Below are 18,999 nucleotides of genomic sequence, written 5' to 3'. Positions count from 1 at the left end.
TTCCTCATATTTGTTGTTTTTGATTTTGTTTCTGCTGAGTCTGTATTTTTCCCTTGTATTTTATTTTGATAAGTAGGATAGTTTGTCTCCTTTATGGTTACCTTATTACTTACTCTTATTTTTCTAAATTTGAAACTAACTTTTATTTCTTTGTATCGCTGTATCTTCCTCTCCATATGGAAGGTGTATGATTACATTTCTTAGTCCCTCTTTATTATTTTAGCGTTGTCTTCTTTTATATAATAACATACCTGTGACCCTGTTTTGGGCTTTTTTTTTTTTTTTTCCAATAATCTTGCTTTGTTTTTTTTGGATTTCCCTGTCTGGGTTGACTTCAGGTTGCTCTGCCCAGTGTTCTAGTCTTGGGTTGATACATGATATTATTGATTTTCTAACCAAAGAACTCCATTTTGTATTTCTTGTAGTTTTGGTTTGGTTTTTATGAATTCCCTAAACTTGTGTTTATCTGGAAATGTCTTAATTTCACCTTCATATTTAAGAGACAGTTTTGATGGATATATGATTCTTGGCAGGCAATTTTTTTTCCTTCAATTTTTTAAATATGTCATCCCATTGCCTTCTTGGCTGCATGGTTTCTGCTGAGTAGTCCAAGCTTATTCTTTTTGGCTCTCCTTTGTAGGTGACTTTTTATCCCTCGCTGCTCTTACAATTCTCTCTTTATCTTTGATTTTGGCAAGTTTGATTATAATATGTCGTGGTGACTTTCTTTTAACATCTACCCTATGTGGAGTTCGATAAGCATCGTAGATAGATATCTTCTCATCTTTCACAAGATCAGGGACATTTTCTGCCAACAAATCTTCAACAATTTTCCCTGTATTTTCTGTTATCCCTCCCTGTTCTGGTACTCCAATCACTCATAGGTTATTTCTCTTGATAGAGTCCCACGTGATTCTTAAGGTTTCTTCATTTTTTTTAATTCTTTTATCTGATTTTTCTTCAAATATATTAGTGCCCAAGTGATTTATCTTCGAGTTCAGGAATTCTAGCTTCTACTTGCTCAATTCTGCTCCTCTGATTTTCTATTTAGTTGTCTAATTCTGTAATTTTATTGTTAATCTTCTGAATTTCTGATTGCTGTCTATGGATTTTTCCAGCTTATTAAACTTTTCATTATGTTCCTGAATAATCTTTCTAATTTCTTCAGTTGCTTTATCTGTGTGTTCCTTGGCTTGTTCTGCGTATTGCCTCATTTCCTTCCTGACGTCTTGAAGGGTTCTGTATATTAAACTTTTTTATTCTGCATCTGGTGATTTCAGGAATGCACTTTCATCTAGAAGATCCCTGGATTATTTGTTTTGAGAGCCTGTTGAGGTGATCATGGTCTGTTTCTTAATGTGACTTGATATTGACTGTTGTCTCTGAGCCATCTATAAGTTATTGTATTAGTTTATGCTTGCTTACTATGTCGTAGCTGCTTGCTTTGTTTTGTTTTGGTATACCCCTATGGGTTGCTTAAGTGAGGTAGCTTGATTATTTTCACCTTTGGAGCTCTGGTGTCCTGTCCCCAGCTGGATAGAGCTGTTATTAGATATATCAGTCTAGGAGTCCATTCAGTTTTCTTGTATGAATTTAGCTCAGGTTTCCAGGTAGCTGATCATCAAGTGTGTGGTACAGGCTCTGTCCTACAGTCTTAGAGGGGCAGGGATGATTGACGTATATACCAGTATCTGATTGCAGCAGGGGGTCATGGTCTGAACAAGGCAGTGGGCTGAGAACTGACACCCAAGTGTCTCTGAGGAAAACACATCTCTGTTCCCTATAGTGTGCTCGTGGGTAGGTTCTGCAGAGGGACCACGGGCACCCAAAATTTTTGGTTGTAAGGACTGGGAGTTACCAGTTATCTTTGGACCCCTGTCATGGGTGGCTGGGTGACCTGAGTGGAGCTACCAGTCCTTAGGCCCGTGATGTGGGTAGGTGAGGACCCTGTTTAATAGGCAAGGCAATGTCAAACCTCAAACACCCACCTTTCCACTGCACAGCTGAAATGGTTGTAGTTTGCCAAAAAGGGCCTATTCTCCCAAAATAGAACCACACAGGTCCATGCAGAAGGGAAAGGTGCTCAAGGTCCACAGACCGTTGATGCCTGGACAGGAGCCGCTTCTATCTTAGCTCCCCTGGTTAATGGAGCTAGCACATTATCTTTCCCCCCTCAGTTGCAAATTTTTCCCTTCCCCAAGGCTGGGAGAACAGCTCTAGGTGCTCACCAGGGTCTATCTCAGGCCCAGGGATTCAGCCACTGAAGCCATCTTGGGGGTGGGGGATGGGGGGCACGGTAAAATATACGCAAGTACTTAGCTTTTGCTGGGAGTGCCATTCTCCTCATGTTCCGGAGGTGTGAGTAGACTGTGTGCCTGGCTGCTTCTTCCTGAGGAAACTGCAGCCGAACCCTAGTACCAGCCTTCTGCGGCTGCTGCCACTGCCACCCTGGGAATGGTGCCTGAGGGCTCCCCACAGTTCAGGTCCAGTAACTCCTCTCCACTTCTGAACCATCTTTTCCTCCCCGTGCCCCTCAGTTCATTGTCTAAGCTTACCTTTGATGCTAAGGTCTCCCAGCTTGTCACAAATATACTCATTCCACTTGTTTTTTCGGGTCTTTGTTGTAAAGATGGCTCACCGGAAGCATCTGTCTATTCCGCCATCTTGGCTCTGCCTAAGCTCTTACTCTTACCACTCACTCTTCTAAAACCTTTATAGGCATTATCTCATTCCAACCCCAAGGCAACTTTATGAGGTAGGTACAATCATTACTTCAACTCACAGAGAAGGAAAATTGGAATTTTAGGGTGTTCTGAAATGCTCCAGTTCACAGACATAGCAAGTATGGAGACAAATCCAGCTCTGTCAGATTCTAGAGTTCTGTTCTTAACCATCATGTTTTAATAGTAACTATAATTTTTTTTTTTTTTTTTTTTTTTTTTATAGTAGGAAACCCTGGTGGCGTAGTGGTTAAGTGCTATGGCTGCTAGCCAAAAGATCAGTAGTTCAAGTCTGCCAGGCACTCCTTGGAAACTCTACAGGGGAGTTCTATTCTGACCTATAGAGTCACTATGAGTCGGAATCAACTTGACGGCAATGGGTTTGGTATTTTTGGTTTGTAGTATGGAAGCAGAGGAATTTAGATTTTATGTAGCAGCAAATTTGGACCTCTGGAGATTTTAACTTACAGGCAGGACCTAGGGCTTTTCTGGCAGTAGTCTTCAGAAGGGTTGGAGGTTGTAAGAGTTATTCTACCAAATACTCTAGAACTCAGCTAACTATAAAGTCACCACAGCCTGAGCTAAGGCAGAACAAGTAAGGGTGGATAGGAGTAAATGGTTATGAGAAATATCTCAAAGAATATTTAATAGAATTTGATGTCGTATTACACTATAGTGCATACACTATACATACACTACATTATTCCACCATGTGTCTGTCAGTTTGCAGTACTATGGTGGCTTACATGATGCTGTGATGCTGGAATCTATGCCACCAGTATTTCCAATACCAGCAGAGTCACCCATGGTGGACAAGTTTCAACAAAACTTCTAGACTAAGACTGGCTAGGAAGAAAAGCCCTGCAATATACTTCTGAAAACTAGCCAATGAAAACCCTACAAGTCACAACAGAATATTGTCTGATTTATACAGTGCTGAAAGATAAGCCCCCGAGGTTTAAGGGACTTAAAATACACAGTGGCCACAGCAGTGGAGTCAAGCATAACAAGGACTGTAAATGTGCCACAGGACCAGGTAACATTTCGTTCTGTTGTACACGGGGTGGCCATGAGTAGGCACCACCTCGATGGCAACCAACAACAACACTATATTAAAAAATGAATAAAATGGTTGAGTCAAAGATTATCCCCAAATTAGAAAAACTGAATGATTTCAAAAATGTTAAGGACACTGACACAAATGGAGCACTTTCAGAAAACTGATGAATTCAGTTGTGACTATGTTAGGTTAACGTTGGAGTCCCTTGGTGGCACAAATGGTCAAGCACTCAACTATTAACCAAAAGGTTGGCTATTTGAATCCACCCAGAGCCACTTCAGAAGACAGACCTAGCAACCTGCTTCTGTAAGATCACAGCCTTGAAAACCCTGTGGAGCAATTCTACTCTGCACATGTGGGATCACCATGAGTAGAATCAACTCGACAGCAAGTAACAAAAACAGGTTAGAAGTTATGCACATAACATGTTGAAATGCTATCATAACCCAATCAATCAGGTATTAGTTTAAAAATAAATATTGGAAGTACTAGTCAATTCAGTGTTGCTGTTGTTGTTAGGTGCCATCCAGTCGATTCTGACTCATAGTGACCACATGTACAACAGAACAAAACATTGCCCAGTGCTGGCCATCTTCACAATCGTTGTTATGCTTGAGCCCATTGTTGCAGCCACTGTGTCAATGCATCTTGTGGAGCTTCTTCCTCTTTTTTACTGACCCTCTACTTTACCAAACATGATGTCCTTCTCCAGGGACTGATCCCTCCTGATAACATGTCCAAAGTATGTGACACATAGTCTTGCCATCCTTGCTTCTAAGGGGCATTCTGGCTGTACTTCTTTCAAGATAGATTTGTTTGTTCTTTTGGCAGTCCATAGTATATTCAATATTCTTTGCCAACACCATAATTCAAAGCATCAATTCTTCTTGGGTCTCCCTTATTCATTGTTCAGCTCTCTCATGCATATGAGGCTACTGAAAACACCGTGGCTTGGGTCAGGTGCACCTTAGTCTTCAAGGTGACATCTTTGTTTTTTCAATTTTATTTCAATTCAGTAGTCACTGATTAATCAATTTGAGTTGCAGGACATTGTTCTAGGCACTACTAGAAATAAAATGTGAACATGATATAGAGAGTATAGTGAGAAAAAAAATAATGTACATAAATGATACAAAACAGAAAAAGGTAAGAATTACAATACAGATATAAGCTAAGTGCTGTGGGACTTCAGAAAAGCAAGAGATTCTTTCCTCCTGGGGGAAAACTGGAGTAACCTTTATGGAGTTGTGGCTTTCAAGGATAGATCAAACATCAAAGGGCAAAGAAGGTAGGAAGGGCATTCCCAGTAGAGAAAGTAATGTGAGCTAGTCAGAGGAAGAGGCTGCAGTCTAGGAATAGCAATTAATCCAAGAGACTGGATCGTAAAGTTCATGGATGGGGGAGGAGAGGGGATAGTAAAATATCAGGCTAGGAAAGTAGGTCGGAGTCAGATAATAGAGGGCCTTAAAGTTTATACTAAGGGGTTTGTACTTTGTTCTATAGTTAATAGGAAGTCATCAAAAGCTTTAGAGCAGGAAGTGACATGTTCATATGTAAGTCATATTCTAATCTTTTATTTCCATAGATGAATGTGTGATTTGCACAAAATACATGAAATTCTGCTTTGTATCTCTGCTCCGTGGCCCTATTTTCTTTGGCAAATCTTGCCCTTGGGTTAATATTTTTTAATTCTTTTGCATTTTCTACATTTCGTGTATTGATTCCAATTAACCTTTTATCTAACCTGAAGCCCTCTTTTCTTCTTTCCTTTCTGGTTAGAACTGAAAATATCATCAATGTCAACCAAGGGTATCAACAAAAGAATTCATATTCTTTCTTTTTAATCTCAGAAGTCTATTTCTGGCACTCTGCTTGTTTGGCCTTGATCCCATTTGTAGCTGGACTTACTCTGAATGCTTCAATCAAAGTTTTTCTTTGGAAACTCTTACATTGTAGAATTTTTGGGTATCCTTTTCTAAGAATTCATAGCTTCAAATAAAAGAAGTCAAAGTGCATCCATTTCCTTCACAAAGATAGCTCTTCTGCTTTAAAAAAAAAAAAGTCCCCAGATGTGATAACTTTGTTCAAACTCATTCAGATCTATCACAACCTTCCAACCAGACAAAGGAGAAAATTTAAGGAGCCAGACCTCTGAATTTTCTCTTGAAAGTGGCAATGCAGACAGTTCAGCAGAGAACAGTTGTAATTTATTATATTCTCAACAATTTTCTTCTAATTGTTTAGTTTAAAATCCTTCCTTCTACAGTATAAACCCATTCCACTGTATCCCATCTGCAAGAAAGCAAAGAACCTCTCTTTGCCACCCTTCCATCTTTTGAATTGTATCCCTTTTTAACTCCTAAAGACTAAATGTTACTTTGAACATTTGTCATATAATTAAAGAAACTCAGTCCCATCTATTTTTCCACTCTTGGAAATACCAAACCATCCCCCAAACAAGAAAGGACAATAAAATACCAGCTCCTACTTCTCCTCCTCCCCAGCCTTACATATCCACCAAATGCACGCTCCTCTTTAGTTTCTCAGAACACATTAAACTCACAAGCCTACAAGGAGCATGGATCGAGCAGACTGGGAGCAATGTTGCAGGAACATGGGGACCAAGAGAAAATAGAGACCACGCATCCCTTCTAAAGGGAGTAGCTGCTATTTACCTATAGCTCTGGGAATGAGCTCCCAAAGTTGTTAGATCTTCCTTTTCCTTTTTTTTTTTTTTCTCCAAGAGAAGGAGGAATTCAGAAATCCACTTATTTTACAAATATTCAAAACTAAAAGTTCAAAAACATTTGTAGAAAGCTGTGTGCACCAAAGGAGCCACGCCTGAAATCCAGCCTGCATGCTCTGCACTAAGTTGTGATCTGGTCCCATAAACAATCCAGATTCCACACCGAATACTAACACTGTCTTTTCAGCAGCTCAGTCTCTGTAGTTTTTCCTGGGCTTCGGAGCACAATAACTAAAGGAAAGGAAACCATCAACCAGCAGGTTTTCTCCTTGTTGTTGCTGTTAGGTGCGGTGGAGTCAATTCCGACTCATAGCGACTCTGTGTATAACAGAATGAAACACTGCCCAATCCTGCACCATCCCCATGATTGTTGTTATGTTTGAGCACATTGAGGGTCTTCCTCTTTTTCACTGACCCTCTACTTTACCAAGCACGATGTCCTTCTCCAGGGACTGATCCCTCCTGATAACATGTCCAAAATACATGTTATATTCCACTGTCCTTGCCTTCATCTAGTTTTCTTGCTTTGTCTATAAATTTTGTCCCTTTCCTCCGAGAACACCCTCAAAGGGCCTCCCTGCCCCTTCATTTTTGTTGTTGTTGTTGTTCTGTGAACAGATACCGTGCCACCTTGCTATTAGCAAGAAAACCCTTTGGAGGCTTTGTTGTTGTTGTTGTTAGGTGCTGTCGAGTCGGTTCCGACACTTAGTGACCCTATGCACAATAGAATGAAACACTGCCCGGTCCTGAGCCATCCTTACAATCGTTCTTATGCTTGAGCTCATTGTTGCAGCCACTGTGTCAATCCACCTCGTTGAGGGTCTTCCTCTTTTCCGCTCACCCTGTACTCTATCAAGCATGATGTCCTTCTCCAGGTACTGATCCCTTCTGACAACACGTCCAAAGTATGTAAGATGCAGTCTCGCCATCCTTGCTTCTAAGGAGCATTCTGGTTGTACTTCTTCCAAGACAGATTTGTTCTTTCTTTTGGCATTCCATGATATATTCAATATTCTTCGCCAACACCACAATTCAAAGGCGTCAACTCTTCTTCGGTCTTCCTTATTCATGGTCCAGCTTTCACATGCATATGATGAGATTGAAAATACCATCATGACTTGGGTCAGGCGCACCTTAGTCTTCAAGGTGACATCTTTGCTCTTCAACACTTTGAAGAGGTCCTTTGCAGCAGATTTGCCCAATGCAATGCATCTTTTGATATCTTGACTGCTGCTTCCATGGCTGTTGATTGTGGATCTAAGTAAAATGAAATCTTTGACAACTTCAATCTTTTCTCTGTTTATCATGATGTCGCTCATTGGTCCAGTTGTGAGGATTTTCATTTTCTTTATGTTGAGGTTCAATCCATACTGAAGGCTGTGGTCTTTGATCTTCATTAGTAAGTGCTTCAAGTCCTCTTCACTTTCAGCAAGCAAAGTTGTGTCATCTGCATGATGCAGGTTGTTAATGAGCCTTCCTCCAATCCTGATGCCCTGTTCTTCTTCATATAGTCCAGCTTCTCGTATTATTTGCTCAGCGTACAGATTAAATTGGTGTGGTGAAAGAATACAACCCTGACGCATACCTTTCCTGAGTTTAAACCATGCAGTATCCCCTTGCTCTGTCCGAACAACTGCCTCTTGATCTATGTAAAGGTTCCTCATGGGCACAATTAAGTGTTCTGGAATTCCCATTCTTCGCAATGTTATCCATAGTTTGTTATGATCCACACAGTCGAATGCCTTTGCATAGTCAGTAAAACACAGGTAAATATTCTTCTGGTATTCTCTGCTTTCAACCAGGATCCATCTGACATCAGCAATGATATCCCCGGTTCCACGTCCTCTTCTGAAACTGGCCTGAATTTCTGGCAGTTCCCTGTCGATATACTGCTGCTGCCGTTTTTGAATAATCTTGAGCAAAATTTTGCTTGCGTGTGATATTAATGATATTGTTCTATAATTTGACATTTGGTTGGGTCACCTTTCTTGGGAATAGGGATAAATATGGATCTCTTCCAGTCAGTTGGCCAGAAAGCTGTCTTCCATATTTCTCGGCATAGACGAGTGAGCACCTCCAGCGCTGCATCTGTTTGTTGAAACATCTCAATTGATATTCCATCAACTCCTGGAGCCTTGTTTTTTGCCAATGCCTTCAAAGCAGCTTGGACTTCTTCCTTCAGTACCATCAGTTTCTGATCATAAGCCACCTCTTGAAATGGTTGAACATCAACTAATTCTTTTTGGTATAATGACTCTGTGTATTCCTTCCAACTTCTTTTGATGCTTCCTGTGTTGTTTAATGTTTTCCCCATGGAATCCTTCACTATTGCAATTCAAGGCTTGAATTTTTTCTTCAGTTCTTTCAGCTTGAGAAACGCTGAGTGTGTTCTTCCCTTTTGCTTTTCCATCTCCAGCTCTTGGCATATGTCATTATAATATTTTACTTTGTCTTCTCAAGACGCCCTTTGAAATCTGTTCAGTTCTTTTACTTCATCAATTCTTCCTTTTGCTTTAGCTGCTCGATGCTCAAGAGCAAGTTTCAGAGTCTCCTCTGACATCCATCTTGGTCTTTTCTTTCTTTCCTGTCTTTTTAGTGACCTCTTGCTTTCTTCATGTATGATGTCTTTGATGTCATTCCACAACTCCTCTGGTCTTCGGTCACTAGTGTTCAATGCATCAAATCTATTCTTGAGATGGTCTCTAAATCCAGGTGGGATATACTCAAGGTCATATTTTGGAGGCCTTACTAGTCCCATATTCCTGAAATTATTTCCCAGCTGTATCTCCTGAGATCCCCAGGAAGTCTGCATGTCTTGGCTTTAAAAAAAAAAAAAAAATTTACATTGAATTATGTTGTACCAATTTAAAGTTTTTCCCTGGAAGTGAATTAGGCATTTTCCAGAACAGAATAAGCTATTTCATCCTGCATCATCCGCCTTCTGCATATTTTACCCAGGGCAGCCCATTTCCATAACAGCAAGCACTGTTACAGAGAGGAGAGGCTGGCTGTGTTCTAAGATTTGACAACCCACAATCCCATTTAGCCATTTAAAACTAGACCTGGCTTATACATGATCTTAATGAAAATTTGCAAGAAGTCAGGTGTGATATTTAAATAGTCCCAAGGTGAGGTTCATCAGAATAAAGTACAAAAACCAACCACAACTCAGTGGCCACAAGGCACTTTTCATTTTCTGAGTTATTCTTTTAAAACAAACTGAACTAATGAAGAGGAACATTAAGAACCTGTAATCTCTGTATCAACACTGTTGCTGTATCAGATCATACCTGCATTCCCAGCCTTTTTCTCTCTACTTGTCTACAAGGTCTTCCCTTCAAATACCCACAGACCCTGAGTCACTCACAGCAAGTAACCCCAGGTCTCAAGAAAAATAATCCCTGACTCCAAATCACACTCTTTAAGGTAATCTGATCATTAGGATCTTTATTTTGACCTAACTGGTTTCAAAAAAAAAAAATTTTAATTGTGCTCTTGGGGAACCTGTACATAGACCAAGAGGCAGTTGTTCAAAGAGAACAAGGGAATGCTATGCAGTTGAAAATCAGGAGAGGTGTGCATCAGGGCTGTATTCTTTCACCACACTTATTCAATCTGAATGCTGAAGCACATAAGCTGAGAAGCTGGACCATATGAGTGTGGTTGTAGCATTGGGATTGGAGAAGGACTTGTTAACAACCTACGTTATGCAGATGACACAACTCTGCTTCCTGAAAGTGAAGCTGACTTGAATTACTTAAAGATAAAGATCAAAGACTACAGTTTTTCGTATGGACTACACCTCAACATAAGGAAAACAAAAATCCTCACTACTGGAACAAAAAGCAACATCATGATAAACAGAGAAAAGATTGAAGTTGTCTAGAATTTTGTTTTACTTAGATCCACAATCAACACGTATATAAGCATCAGTCAAGAAATCAAATGACTTATTGCATTGGGCAAATCCGCTGCAGAATACCTCTTTAAAGTGTTAAAGTGGCATAGCGGTTAAGAGCTATGGCTGCTAACCAAAAGGTCAGCAGTTCAAATCTACCAGGCACTCCTTGGGAACCCTATGGGGCAGTTCTACTTTGTCCTATCAGGTCGCTATGAGTTGGAATGGATTCAACAGCAACTTTTTTTTTTTTTTTTTTAGTGTTAAAAAGCAAAGATGTCATTTGAGGACAAGGTGCACTTGACCCACATCCTGGTATTTTCAATCACCTCATATTCAGTCAAAAGCTGAACAATAAATAAGACCAAAGAAGAATTGATGCCTTTGAATTATGGTGTTGGTAAAGAGTGCTGAATATACCATGGAATGCCAGAAGAACAATCAAATCTGTCCTGGAAGAAGTACAGCCAGAATGTTCCTTAGAATGGAGGATGGCAAGATTTTGTGTCACTTACTTTGGGCATGTTATCGGGAGGGACCAGTCCCTGGAGAAGGACATTATGCTTGGTAAAGTAGAGAGTCAGTGAAAGAGAGGAAGAACATCAATGAGATGAATTGCCATAGTGGCTGCAACAATGGGCTCAAGCATAGCAGAGATTGTGAGGATGGTGCAAGACCAGGCAGTTTGTTCTGTTATACATAGTCAGAACCGACTCGAGGGCACCTAACAACAACAACTAATTCCATCGATTATCAAGTGTTTCCACCTTACCTCTGTAACCTGGTGATTCATGTCCATCTTAGTTGGCTTTTACTCTTAACTGCTTTACCAAAAAAAAAAAAAAAAAAACCAAATCCATGCTGCCGAGTTGATTCCAACTCACAGCAACCCTATAGAACAGAGTAGAAATGTCCTACCAGGTTTCCAAGGCTGTAATCTTTACTGAAGCAGATTGCCACATTGTTCTCCCACGAAAGGCTGGTGGGTTCAAACTGCCGACGCTCTGGTTAGTAGCCAAGCACTTAATCACTGCACCACTAGGGACTCCTTTCCCTGCTTTAGAGACTATCAGATTTTACCCAATTGCCCTTGTTCTCCCAGGTTCACACCATTCCCTACACCTCAGTCCCTGCCCCACTTTCTACTCCTCACACCGTGGCATATCATGATCAAATCTGTCTGCTTGAAGATAATGCTATTTTGTATCTAAAAATTCACACCTCGTGGGCTTCACTTCCCATGACCTGCAATCTAAAAGATATATTTGTCTTCTTGATTAATTTTTACTTTTTACTGGTTCATCACTTATCTATACTATTCCCTCTTAAAATCATTCTTATACTGTTTTCTTATTTTATATAACAGTAGATTTGCCTCTTTGCTCATAAATGTCTTTTTTTTCTCAGTCCAGGTTCTACTCAGCATTTTTTTCCTCTATTTTGAGATGTAAGATGTCCCAAGACATTAATAACTTGGACGAACATGCCACAGTTCTTCAGATTTTTTTTTTCTTTTGATTTTAATATTCACCCTGGTCTCCACTCCCTCAGTGAGGGACTAAGATGGTGTTAGGACACTTTAAGAAGATGTTTCCCACTCAAAAAGAAAGACTAGACCTGCTGGCCTGACAGAGATTGGAGAAACCCTCAGAGTATGGCCCCTGGACACCTTATCAGCTCAGTAATAAAGTCACTCTTGAAGTTCACCTTCAGCCAAATGTTGGAGAGGCCCATAAAACAAAAAGAGACTAAAGGGGCACACCAACCCTGGGGCAAGGACTAGAAGACAGGAGGGGACAGGAAAGCTGGTAATAGGGAACCGAAGGTTGAGAAGGGAGAGCATTGACATGCCGTGGGGTTGTTAACCAATGTCATACAACAGTATGTATACTGTTTAATGAGAAACTAGTTTATTCTGCAAACCTTCATCTAAAGTACAATAAAAATAGTTAAAAAAAAAAAAAAAAAGACGATATTTTCCAATAGGGACTACAAAAACATCATAGAAACAGTCCTAGTTTGGCTGTGTTTCTCACTGGGTGCCAGCCAGATGCCCTGTGATTATTCTGTTAGCCCACTGTCAATCAGAGGTTGGGCTCTGAAATTGGTCTGCTCAGGTTCAAATCCTGACTTTGCTACTGTCTCTCTGTGTAGTTTTGGTCAGTTTACTCTTTAAACTTTAGGATTGCCCAGTCTTGCATGTTCGAGTCCATCATTGTGGCCTTTGTGCCCATTCATCTCACCAAGGGTCTCCTTTACCCTCACTGGCCCTCTGCTTCACCAAACATGATGTACTACTCTAGGGGTTGATCCCTTCTGATGAAGGGTCTAAAGCAAGCAAGTCAGACTATATTCTGTTGTGGTCCATAAGGTTTTCATTGGCTAATTTTCAGAAGTAGATTGCCAGACCTTTCTTCTTAGTCTGTCTTAGTCTGGAAGCTCCACTGAAACCTGTCCACACTGGTGACTCTGCTGATATTTGAAGCACCAGTAATATAGCTTCCAGCATCATAGCAACATGCAAGCTACCACAACTCTACAAACTGACAAATGGGTGGTGGAAAACTTTGATTTACTCCTTCTAAAATGGGAATGATAATCCTAGGCACCTCATAAGGGTTGTAGTGAGAATTAAACAAAGGTATATGTAAGTGAAACACTTTAGCATAAAGACTGGTACCCACTAAGTAATGAGTAAACACTACTTTTATCATTACTGTCCCCATGTTTCAGGATCAGAGCACACCTTGGAGATTTTCTCCGTTTTGAATGACATGTGATTCCCAACACCAATGGCTGAGCTGCTGTGAATATTGACGTTTCCAATTGCACAACCTTCTGTCTCCTGTTTTTTCTTCTCTTTCCTTAAAGTCAAGACATCTTCAAAAGATTCATCTACCACTTATAGGAATCTATTCTTCCTCTTTTGTTTACAAGTTAGTTGAACATGATCATCCAAAAGTTAACCTATGACATATTTTAAAGATATAGTTAGAAAAAACTGTTATAAAAATCCATTCCTGGCCCTTTTAGAAGTCAGGGGAGCCCATTACCCTGTGGAGTTAAAGTTGGTTTGTTCACAGAGTATGGGCTGGGAGCTGTGGTAGTCAGCTGCACCACTAAAACAATTCTTGTATTCAGATTTTTCTTCCAAGTGAATTCCTAGAACTGGATATTCCTCACCAAAGCCACTTTCTCCTCTCCCCGCCTCCGACCTCTCCCTCAGGAAATAAGCCAGTCTGGTTTTATTTGGATGTAGCCCAGGTGGCACAGTGGTTAAGAGCTCAGCTGCTAACCAAAAGGTCAGCAGTTCAAATTCACCAGTCACTCCTTGGAAACCCTATAGGGCAGCTTTACTCTGTCCTATAAGGTTGCTATGAGTCAAAATGGACTCAACACCAATGGGTTTGGCTTTGATTTGGGTTTGGGTGTTATTTGGGGGGAGGGAATTATTTTGTTGTACTTTTTAAATCTTCACGTTATTTTCTGACTTAGTTCTATATATTAAATATACAGAAAATAACTATAGGGTATCATTAGTAGTTAGAATTGGTCGATGTTCAACCATTTTAAGAGGTAGCGTATAATCTGGAACCAATGGCACTGAAGGAAGAAGTTCAAGCTGCACTGAAGGCATTGGTGAAAAACAAGGCTCCAGGAATTGACAGAGTGTCAATTGAGGTATTTCAACAAATGATTGCAGTGCTGGAAGTGCTCACTCCTCTATGCCAAGAAATTTGGAAGACAGCTACCTGGCCAACCGACTAGAAGAGATTCATATTTATTCCTCTTCCCCAAGAAAGTGATCCAATCGAATGCGGAAATTATTGAACGATATCATTAATATCACTGCAAGTAAAACTTTGCTGAAGATCATTCAAAAGTGGATACAGTAGTATATCGACAGGAAACTGCCAGAAATTCAGGCCGGATTCAGAAGAAGATGTGGAACCAGGGATATCATTGCTGATGTCAGATGGATCCTGGCTGAAAGCAGAGAATAACAGAAAGATGTTTACCTGTGTTTTATTGACTATGCTAAGGCTTTTGATTGTGTGGATCATAACAAATTATGGATAACACTGCAAAAAATGGGAATCCCAGAACACTTAATTGTGCTCATGAGGAACCTGTACATAAATCAAGAGGCAGTTGTTGGGACAGAACAAGGGAATACCTTGTGGTTTAAAGTCAGGAAAGATGTGCGTCAGGGTTGTATCCTTTCACCACACCTGTTCAATCTGTATGCTGAGCGAATAATGTGAGAAGCTAGACTATATGAACAGGGCACCGGGATTGGCGGAACACTCATTAACAAACTGCGCTATGCAGATGACACAACTTTGCTTGCTGAAAGTGAAGAGGAGCACTTACTGCTGAAGCTCAAAGACCACAGCCTTCAGTATGGATTACACCTCAACATAAAGAAAACAAAAATCCTCACAACTGGACCAATGAGCAACATCATGATAAACAGAGAAAAGACTGAAGTTGTCAAGGATTTCATTTTACTTGAATCCACAATCAACACCCTTGGAAGCAGCAGTCAAGAAATCAAAAGATGCCTCACATTGGGCAAATTGGCTGCAAAAGACCTCTTTAAAGTGTTGAAAAACAAGGATGTCACCTGACCCAAGCCGTGGTATTTTCAATCACATCATACGCATGAAAAGCTGGACAATGGATAAGGAAGACTGAAGAAGAACCAACACCTTTGAATTGTGGTGTTGGTGAAGAATATTGAATATACCATGGACTGCCAAAAGAATGAACAAATCTGTCTTGGAAGAAATACCAGAATGCTCCTTAGAAGCAAGGATGGCAAGACTATGTCTTACATACTTTGGATATATTGTCAGGACAGATCAGTCCCTGGAGAAGGACATCATACTTGGTAAAGAGCAGGGTCAACAAAAAAGAGGAAGACCCTCAACCAGATGGGTTGATGCAGTGGCTGCAACAATGGGCTCAAGTATAACAATGATTGTGGGCATGGCGCAGGACCTGGCAGTGTTTCATTCTGTTGTACAGAGGGTTGCTATGAGTCAGAATCGACTAGACAGCACCTAACAACAACATTATCTGTAGTTATTATTAGTGGATTTGTCATATTAAGAAAGTATTTTGGAGACTTCTCTGAGTGATCAATTACAACTCGTAAATTATCAAGACTAAGCCATTTTATCAATATCAAATATAAACATTAGACAGTAATTAACCACAAAATAAATGAGCCTTTTAAACTTTGAAAAAGTCATCAACTATATCTATTAATGAACAAACAATAGTGCATAATGAAAAATCACACTACTTATTCATCCATCCATGTATCTGTTTATTAAATTTGTATCAAATCTCCACTAAAAGCAGATGAGAGTTGAAAGAGATTCTGACTAATCACCACCGAGGGAGAGGCAGATGGACATAAAACCTTCAAAGGGCTGGAGGAGAGAGTGTGATACACAGGAAAGAACCAAGTGAGGACCATAGTAGCCAGCTTCCTTGTTCTAGATTGGATCCCTAGGGGGTGGCAGAAAGGGGCCTCATTAAACTTCTGTCTTAGAGATTGGTTAAGAGATGAGAAAGTGGAACAGGAGGTAATCACTGTGATAAAGCCTCTAGTCTGGTCTCATGTGCCCCAGGGCGAAATTACATTCAATTTTGGAATTTCTTTCTCTTCCTTGATTCTGTTAAGATCCAGACTCACTTTCCAAGCCTCTAAAAGCCTTGCTGACTCTTAAGGAGTGACCTAGTTCCAAATACATGTTTGATTCTCTGATTTCATCCAGGTTGGTGGTGCTTGTGCCCACAGCATTCCCTCCACTGGCCGCTGGCAGTCCCCATCTATCCTCTGAGACTCTAGGTCAGCGTTCATCTTCCCTGGGCTTCTCCCATTCCCTTCCTCTGATTCCATGGTTCAAATGCCCCTCACTCCACTACCACATTGCACTATTGTTATCTGTGTATAAAAACTAATCAGCTGCCATTGAGTCAACTCCATTGAACTACTGGGTTTTCAATGGCTGAATTTAAGAAGTAGATTGCCAGGCCTTTCTTCCAAGGTGCTGCCAGGTAGACTCAAACCTCCAACTTTTCAGTTAGCAGCGAAGCACTTAAACTGTTTGTACAACCCGGGGACATTATCTGTGTATAACCCTCCTCCCTAAAAAAAAAAAAAACACTGCCGTCAAGTCAATTCCTACTCATAACAACCCCATAGGTTTTCAAGGCTGTAAATCTTGATGGAAGCAGACTGCTACATCTTCCTCCCTTGGAGCTGCTGGTGGTTTTGAACTGCTGACCTTTAGGTTAGCAGTCAAATGCTTTAACCATTTGACTGTGCCACCAGGGCTCCTTTATCTGTGCATATTGGAGCAATATTCAAAATATTTAACAACTAGTGCAGCACAGGCAGTGCCCAGAGACTTGTATGGCCAACTGCTCCATACTAGTACAGAGCAGTTACAAGTCACTTTGGTGGGAGGTAACTTTCACTCACAAAACAGTAAACTCTTTAAAAATAGGTACTGTGTTTTTATTCATTGTTATGTCACCAGCACGTGGCACATGGGAGTTGTTTGCTAAATGCTAATAGACTGAATAAATCTAAAATTACTGGAAAAAGGCAAGATGACAATGAGCTTGTGATAAGGCGTAGTATCACTGCTTTCAAGGCATCTCAGCTCATTGTCCTTACATATAATGCCCCTATCCATGTCTTATTCTAGTTTCGTATATCTGCATGGTAGTCAAGCTAGGCAACATGTAAAGGAAAATAATATTCTGGGCATCCAGAAGTTAACCAGAGAGACCCTGATGGGTTTAGGCAACTAACTAAATATTTGCATATGCCAATCAGGTACAAAACCTGTTATCTACGGAAACAGCCCCCCAGAGCCCAATATTTGCATCCCATCTTTCTATGTTTCACTCACAAATTCTCAGTATTTTTTTATATAACCAGTCCAACAGAAGACATTTTTAAGTGGTAGCTGACTTATGATATGTCTCTTATGTATTATTGGGGGTTCATTAAAAGAGCCTGAGTTTCTCTTGACAGTGGCAGTCGTGGTTCAGTGCTAAAATTCTCACCTTCTGTGTGGGAAACACAGCTCGATTGCCAGGCAATACACCTTATGAACGGCCACCACCCATCTGTCAGCAGAGGCTTGTTTGTTGCTATGATGCTGAAGAGTTTCAGAGGAGCTTCCAGACGAGGAAGAAAGGCCTGGTGATCTACATCCAAAAAGTAGCCAATGAAAACCCAATGAATCACAACGGCTGAGCCACATATCTTTCTGTCTTGTGTGGGGTCGCCACGTGTCAGGGGCTGACTTGATGGCAACTAACAACAAGAAGCTTATTTTAAAAATACACAGTTGATGAAAATTTCTTTTAGGACACCAAAATTAAAATAAATTCTAGAAGATATTCCAGTAAGATCACAAATGATCCTCATCTCCAGGGTGTCTGTTATGGTGTAAGGACTCAGTAGCAAAGAGCACTCCGTTCATGGGCTATTCTCTGGATGACACTGCAGTAAATCTGGGATCTAATGGTTACACTGGGCCCCACAGGGTCTCCTCCCTTCTCTGTGGGAGCCTTTGTTGCATATTCCAGACTAGAGCAGTCCTAAATGGGAACCTGTGCTAAACGCCGTGTGCATTTTCTTTTTACTTTTGTAGAACCTGCATGTGGTTTGTTACGGAACTTAGAAGGGGAGGAAAAAAAAGATACTCCAGCTGCATCAGCCTGTAGCAATGGAATACTGTTTTAATCCAAAGCTTGGTTGTACTACATGAAAAAGAACTTCGCAAAACCATTCCGTTTGAGGGTTTGAGGGTGGGCTCGTAAATGTTGTTGAAGGAAGAATTGATTTTGCAGTTACAGAAAAGATTAAAAGAAAGGCCAATCCTGGTCGGACAAAAAGAAAAAATAGTAGATCTTGTGAAACACACATTTTACCTTTGCTGATTTTCTGCTGTAAAGCCCATTACAGGGAAAAGCACTGGATAAATAATTCTGTATCAAGCTGCAGACAAAGAAGAGAGCTGGATGCTCATAGCCTGGGGTTACCATGACTCTCCAAGAGGCTAATGGCCAAAAGCACTAGCTAGTTCTCCTGGCTTTAAGCCGGAAGGTGAATTTCTGTCCAGTACTGCAGGACTGCTGCTACCTCTCACAAAGTGACTATTATTGAATGAATGATCCAAAATAATGTGATTTTGGAAAACTCAGATGTAGGCATGAAAAATTGCTTTGCTTTATTGAAGAGCTGACAGAGGAGATTATATTCCATTTAGATAACACATGAGACTAAATGTAATGAGTTTTCTTCTTCTTGTTTCTTTATAATACCTTACAATGTCCTACACTTTTATCATGGTCCACATTTTACCACGCTCTCCATATATCTGTATTGAAAATAAAATCCAAACAAACTGCCACTATGAAGTGATAACAGTATAATATACTCTAAAATGGCAGGAAAGCTAAACTATTCCAATTGTACAGATTTTAATAACTACAGAGGGGTCTGGTGTTACACCATATGAACCTTGAAGACTGAAATTTT

Source organism: Loxodonta africana, chromosome 2 (assembly GCF_030014295.1).
Source record: "Loxodonta africana isolate mLoxAfr1 chromosome 2, mLoxAfr1.hap2, whole genome shotgun sequence".
Taxonomy (NCBI): domain Eukaryota; kingdom Metazoa; phylum Chordata; class Mammalia; order Proboscidea; family Elephantidae; genus Loxodonta; species Loxodonta africana.
Note: the sequence above shows the minus strand (reverse complement) of the source record.